The sequence below is a fragment of the Rattus norvegicus genome, chromosome 8 (assembly GCF_021556685.1).
Source record: "Rattus norvegicus strain SHRSP/BbbUtx chromosome 8, alternate assembly SHRSP_T2T, whole genome shotgun sequence".
NCBI classification, from domain to species: domain Eukaryota; kingdom Metazoa; phylum Chordata; class Mammalia; order Rodentia; family Muridae; genus Rattus; species Rattus norvegicus.
In genome coordinates, this window is record NC_141541.1 from 113,465,640 (window position 1) to 113,471,723 (window position 6,084).

Consider the following 6,084-nt stretch of genomic DNA (forward strand, 5'->3'; position numbering starts at 1 on the left):
AAGAGTGGACTTGCATTGCCCATCCTGTTTGATAAGAGATCTGTGGGAAAACACCTCTGTGAAGAGGTGGGGCGTGTTGCTGATACCTACTGGGCTAAACTTCTGAACTAAGAATTTGTAGACAGAAAAGGAGGTCACCGGGGGCTGGAGAGATGACTCAGTGGTTAAGAGCACTGACTGCTCTTCCAGAGGTCCTGAGTTCAATTCCCAGCTACCACATGGTGGCTCACAACCATCTGTAAAGAGATCTGATGCCCTCTTCTGGTGTGTTTGAAGATAGCAACAGTGTATTCACATAAATAAAACTAAATAAATCTTTAAAAAAAAAAAAGAAAGAAAGAAAAGGAGGTCACCATACTGTAAGGCTGAAGTAAGCAGGCGTCTTCAGGGGCTCCATACTCATTTCCCTTCATGGCTACCTGTTCTCTTTATAAGAAGTCTCCCATGGGAAACTACCTGACTAATAGATTGGTTGCTTCTGCTTTAGGGAATTTCCATTCATTTTCCGTCTGCTGTAAGGCCTCTTCCATAATCGGTACATGACAGTAGTCACTCAGTGTGTGCTGCCCCAGACAGCTGACGTGCCTTTCAGATTCTGCCTCTACAGTTGCCTAGGACTCCCTGAAGGGAGACGACTCGTGTCCTTGCCGTCAAGAGTCCTGGTCTATGTCTGCCACTTTTCTCCTTCTAAAAGTGGCAAAAGCCTATGCCACATGTTTCTAGTTCTTCCTAGATTAGTGAGGGGGTCCGTTAAGTTAGATGAGCCACTTTAATCATAGTGAGTCCAGACCACCGTAAGAGGTAAGAGAATGAACTAAGCTGGCCACAGTGCCCTGGTGTGTGACGGCCATGCCTGCTCATCTTGGCGTCTGAAGAAGAGAATGAAATTGACAGCTGTAATCTTGACTTCTCTAGCTAAAGCAGACTTCATATGGGCATGAGGTATTCTTCAGCATTTAGATGGTTGGTTTGTTGTTTTAAAGACAACAGTAAGGCACCGATCGGTTCTGCTGTGACAATGGGACATCCGTTAGTTCTGCAGTGGCAGTGACTTTGCTATGTCTGCCAAAGAGTTAACTAAATACTGCATCATACTGCATGTGGTGGCTGTGTCAAAAGAGTTAATAAATACTGCATCATAGTCCTGTTAGGGACAAGTGGTGGCCGTGTCAGAAGAGTTGACTAAATACTGCATCATAGTCCTCTTAGGGACATGCGGTGGCCATGTCAGAAGTGAATGGTAGTAAATGACTTTCGCAAGTGTCCGACATAAAGTGCCTTATTGAAGATGGTATCCTGTTTACATGATGGAGCTGAGATGGCATCAGGAGTTCTAGGTGACCGTCCATCTCTTCTGCCAGCCTTGGAAGCATTGAATCTGATGAGCTCCCAGAATGGCACGCTCACCCTGCCACCCTCAGGAAGTAGGAACAGCAGCCAGCCTGCGGCTAAAATACCACAGTCCACCATCGGGCACAGGAAAAAGGTGAGGAGGCCAACAGAGGAAATGGACGCTTAGGAAATCAAAGCAAAGCTGAAGGGCAAAGCAAAGGTGCTATTCCAGGACAGGAGAAGAGCTGTGCTGTAAAGACTTAATATACTCACATAGAAGGTGGGTAGCACCTCCCTGCTTGTGTGGTTCATTTCCCTAGCCAAGCGGAATGAGGGTGCCTGGGATGCTTGGCCATCACACAGTTGACTTAGTGGCTCAGAAACCCCCTTTACATACCTTTGTCCCCAAGAGGGAAAATCCAAGTTCTGTGGTCCACAGCGGTTGCGCTTCACAAAACCAGAGTGCCCAGGAAGGGACACTGGGCACAGCTTACAGAGGAAGCCTCAAGTCATTTAGCTCACCAGTTCCCTACTCTGGTCCCAAGTTAACACTCAGGGAGCGTTGAAGAACTCAGTTCCGTGTTTTCAGAGTCTTGAGGGGAGGAGGGGCTGAACACTGCTTTTTAAAAGCTCTCTGAGATTATACCAGTTTATAGCCAAAGGCACTGACCCAAAACGTGCTTTATTTTATAGATTGTCATAGATAGTACTTATAGAACACAGGCCAGTTAATTGGGAGATTCCACCTAAGTAAATTCACCTAAAGAAACCAATTATAAAAATGAAACAATGACAGTATCTCATATGTACATGGTATTACATATGATGGAGATGTCTTCAGGTAGCAACTGTGGTCATATTTTACAAAACAGGCTTTTTTAAAATTGTTATAGAAATACATTGTCATAATTCAATAGCTCAGAGCCACAATAAAAACCACAAATGAACTGAGAGGTCAGTTGTATCTTGTCCAAAGTTTCAAAGTGTTGTTGTCTGTGTTTGCTGTTTTACTGATTTTGTGTCATGCTTGTACCAAGTATGACAAGTTTGAAAAATACATACTTGGGAAAAACAATGTAAACATTTTATTGCCTGCTATAATTTAGCTTCTTTTTCTGCAAACTGGAAGGGAGCATGGCTGCTGTTTTCTTTTTGCGGCCAAATACTTTAGTACAGTTTTAGAAGATCTGTACAGAGGAGAATCGCAGTGTGGACTGAAAATGGACGGTCAATGGAGTTAGGGGCTTCCTTACCCACTCCCACAGAAACGAAGATCTCAGCTTTCCCTGAGCAGCCCCTTCATCAGGTGATTTGCAGGATCTCACGCAATCTTACCTGGCAAGCAGGTTTTTGTTTTGAAATAATCTTGCTGTACATGGGTCCCAGGTTCACCTCAAACTCCTGGCAGCCCTTCCCCCTTGGCATCTTCAGAAGCAGGGGCACAGCCAGGCATGTGTAGCCATCTTGCTTTCACAGGCAAGCATACTTAGAAGAGGAGGCTATGTAGTGAGTGGCTACTCCATGAACTGCCTTGGAAACCACCCTCTACTCCAACTCATTCATCCTGGGCACAGCCTGGCTTCCAGTCACCGAACCCAGTGGACAGCCACTGAAGGTCTTCCTATGGAGGAGACACACATTCTCCTCCCATTGCTGTGCCTGTAAACATGACCAAGCCACATCTGGGAGGCAGGCTGTCCCAGGAGGAAGGCGTGTGCCGGGTAGGTTTAGCTCTCACCTTCTCTCATCAAAGTGATGGATAGGACTCCTTTGTCAGAGTTTGTCCACCAACCAGGAGGTTACAGGAGGGGCAGGTCCAGCATAGTTCATTCCAAGAGTCACCACAAAGGAAGCTTCACCAATGAGTGATCTCTGTTCCAGCCACAGGTTAGACCTTCAAAAAGTGCTGGAAACTCTCTAGTCTAATAGTTCCAGAATCTTGCCAAGTAGGGAGGGCTCACACTCCAAATGAGACTGAGTGGGAGAATGGAGCTTTCTGGGAGGTCACTTCACCATTGGATGGTGAACTCTTGCTGACACAGAAGACACTTGATTCATTTGGGGAGTTGAGTACTGTGGATGGAAAATAGGAAAAAAGGGGATGAAAACATCTGGCTGGATGAAAGCAAGGCAGATCAAGACAGTCCTCTTGCCCTCAGCCAATCCTAAACTAGATGATCAGGGGACTTGAGTCTGACTAAGAGAGATCAGTTACACATGCAAGCAATTCCAGGCAGTAAAACACTGCAACTTCAAGAAAGCACATCCTGAGGTCCGAAGAATATCAGAGAGGTCTTAAGCGTCTAAAATTGCTAAACCATTTTCCTAAAAGCTAGGACTGAGTCATGACTACTTCAGTAGAGAACTCTTTAAGCTTTGTAGAAACAATATCCCAATTTTATGTCTACCCAGTGAAGAACACTGAACAAGCAAACCCAGGAAGAAAGGACTGGTCGTTTCTCCCATTTACTTGGTGGACTGACTTAGACAGACTCAGTAGGTTAATGTGCCAGCATCAAATTCAAGTCATCTGCCTCTCTCACCATCAGGCAACAGAGTGTCTTCACTTTCAGGCACTTGGTGCTAAGGAGAATTCCATTTCTTCATCACTGCTCTCTGTGGAACGAGAGAGCCAAAGCATATGCTGTCTCTGTTCTACCCTAGACTTTTGAGTTGCCTAGTTTATGTTGAGGCGAGGATGTGTTGTCTCAGGAGACCCACTGAAGGGGTAAATAAAGAATCTTGAAAAGAGCGAGGTGTGGTGGCACAGGCTTTTAATCCAAACAATTGGGTGGCAGAGGCAGGTGAATTTCTGAGTTTGAGGTCAGCGTGGTCTACATAGTGAATTCTAGAACAGGACAGGCTATGTAGAGAGATCCTGTCTAAAATAAAAATAAGAATTAAAATTTTTTTAAACCTTGAAAAAGTTATTATGGAGCAAGTATTCATTTTGACTCTTAAACTTAATTTCTAAAATGTATCAAAAAAAAAAAAAGGAATGGTGAAAACAATTCTCAACAATAAAAGAACTTTTGGGGAAATCACCATCCCGGACCTCAAGCCGTACTGCAGAGCAATAGTGATAAAAATCACATGATATTAGTACAGAGACAGACAGGTTGATCAATGGAATAGAATTGAAGACCCAGAAATAAACCTGTGCACTGTAAACACTTGATCTTTGACAAACAAGACAAAACCATACAATGGACAAAAGAAAGCATCTTCAGCACATGGTGCTTGTCTGACTGGGGGGCTACATGTAGAGGAATAAAAATAGATCCATTTTTATCTCCCTTTACAAAGCTCAAGTCCAAGTGAACCAAGGACCTCAACATGAAACCGTACACACAGAATCTAATAGAAGAGAAAGTAGGCAATAACCTCAAACCCATTGGCACAGAAGAAAATTTCCTCAACAGAACAGGCTCTAAGATCAACAATTGACAAATGGGACCTCATGAACCTGAAAAGCTTATGTAAGGCAAAGGACACTGTCAATAGGGCAAAATGGGCTATTAGATCGGGAAAAGATCTCCACTAACTTTACATGTGATGAAGGGATAATAGCCAAGAAATCAAGAACTTAGACTCCAAAAAAACCAAATAACCCAATTCAAAATGGGCTACAGGGCTAAACAGAGAATTCTTAACTGAGGAAACTTGAATGGCCAAGAAGCACTTAAAAAAATGTTCAACCTCCTTAGTCATCAGGGAAATGCAAATCAAAACAACCCTGAGATTCCACCTCACACCAATCAAAATGGCTAAGGTCAAAAACTTGAGTGACAGCACATGTTGGCAAGGATGTGGAGAAAGAGGAACACTCCTCTATTGCTGGTGGGAATGCAGACTGGTACAACCACTCTGGAAATCAACCTGGTGATTTCCTCAGAAAATTGGAAGTAGTTCTACCTAAGGACCCAGCTGTACTACTCCTGGGCATATACCCAAAAGATGCTCTACCATACCACAGAGACACTTGTTCCGCTATGTTCATAGCAGCCGTATTCGTAATAGCCAGAACCTGGAAGCAACCCGGATGTCTCAACTGAAGGGTGGATACAGACAATGTGGTACATTTACACAATGGAATATTATTCATCTGTTAAAAAAAAAGAACATCCTACGTTTTTCAGGCAAATGGATGGAACTAGAAGATATCACCCTGATTAAGGTAACCAGGACCACAAAGGACATCCATGGTATGTGATATGTGGATATTAGCCACAGAGTACAGAATCCCTAGAATGCAACCCACAGACTGTAAGAAGTTTAACAAGAAGGAAAGCCCAAGTGAGGATGCTTCAATTCCATATCGAATGGGGAACAAAATAATCACAGGAGGCAGAGGGAGGGAGGCACCTGGGTGAGAGAAGAGAGGAGAAGGGTAAAAGGGGGACAGGATCAGGTATGGGGTTGGGGAGACAGAAGAGCAGCCCAGAAGGCCAAGCGAATGAATAGAAATAAGTAGCTGCTGGGGAGGGGGGGCCCAGGAAACCTCTAGAAAGTACCAGAGACCTGGGATGTGAGAGGATTCCAGGACTCGATGGGCACAACCTTAGCCAAAAATGCCCAACAGCAGAGAGGTGGAACCTGAAGAGATCACCTCCAGTAGATAGACAGGGCTTCCAGTGGAGGGATGGGGTCAACAACCCACCTTCAAAAGCTTTAATACAGAATTGTTCCCATCTAAAAGAACTGCAGGGACAAAAATGGAACAGAGCCTGAAGGAAAGGCCAACCAGTAACA